Below are 1267 nucleotides of genomic sequence, written 5' to 3'. Positions count from 1 at the left end.
GACCTTCTGCAGGCAAAAGCAGTGCACTGGACTGGACTGGTGGGGCATGCCTGAGGGGCATCAGGATGTGGCCCAAGGAGGAGGCTCCCTCAAGCCACTGCATGTGTGTGTAGGCAGGGTTCCCCACCTCTCCCCTACCCCCCATGTGTGTGTATGTGGGAGACAGTGGAGGGCACACTGCCTGTGTGGAAATGGTTGTGGTGTATGTGGGTTTGAAAAGTGCCATTGCCAGGCTGTTACGAGAAAATCCCCTCCCCATTTTGTTTTATGCTATTTTGATATCAAGAAATATGTCACATGTCTTCGTACATGGATGCCAGCATGCAAGATGAACTGTTCTCCCAGGAAACACTGACATACAGGCCTTGTTTCCACATCCTCTGACACCAGGGGGGCTAATCTGTATTTTAGCTGACACTGCTAGCCTTACTTAATCATTGTAAAATTCCCCCTTCAGGATGCCAGCCATCAACCCCCTGATGACATTCACATTTTGAGCTGATACCTACATCCTGACGCCCATTCAAACTTCAGGAATCCGTTCACACATGAAAGACAGAACACTCCAAGTTACATCCTTAAATGGTTGGCAACCTTCAGTCTCGAAAGACTGAAGTATAAGCCTACAGCACCCGGTATTCCCAGGCGGTCTCCCATCCAAGTACTAACCGGGCCTGACCCTGCTTAGCTTCCGAGATCAGACAAGATCAGGCATGTGCAGGGTAACAGTTGTAAGCAGGTTTGACTAGCAAATTGTCACTCTCCTGAGTGTTCTGACACTGGGTCACTCCCTGAGGGCCAATCCTGAGCACCCCTTCGGCTGGCACAAGTCCCTTGTGCTAACCACAGTGTGTCGTGAAAGTGCCATAAAGCACATAAAGCAAGCCCCGGGCCAGGTGACTTTGCATTGGCCAAGCTTGGACAGTGCAGGAGTTGGGGGGGGGCAGGGAGGAGTGGGAGGGAGACGTTTCAGGTTGGGGGTCAGGCGGGTAGTGGGCATTCCTGGGGGTGGGCATTCCTGGGGCGGGGAGCGGAGCCAGGATCTGGCAATGCCAGAGGCCTGGGACAGTCCCGGGCTGCTTGGATTTGCATCACTACTTGAGGCTCTCCCCAGGGTAAGGGAAGATGTTTCCCCTGCTTCGGGCTGAACTCAGACAGTCTGAAACTTGTGCTGGATTTGGCACAGGCCCACCAACCTGCCTATTCCCGTACAAGTTAGGATTGGGCTGTGAGTTTCCAGCACCGGGTCGCTCCCTGAGTGTCCAAA

The 1267-nt window shown here is 53.4% G+C and overlaps 1 pseudogene; it reads right to left on the bottom strand.

Annotated features, from left to right (window-relative positions):
* Positions 1-620: 620 nt before the first annotated feature.
* LOC136661951 (5S ribosomal RNA) lies at positions 621-737 on the bottom strand (annotated as a pseudogene).
* Positions 738-1267: the final 530 nt, after the last annotated feature.

Source organism: Tiliqua scincoides, chromosome 10 (genome assembly GCF_035046505.1).
Source record: "Tiliqua scincoides isolate rTilSci1 chromosome 10, rTilSci1.hap2, whole genome shotgun sequence".
In the NCBI taxonomy this organism is placed as follows: Eukaryota; Metazoa; Chordata; class Lepidosauria; order Squamata; family Scincidae; genus Tiliqua; species Tiliqua scincoides.
This window is presented reverse-complemented; position numbering and strand designations above follow the sequence as displayed.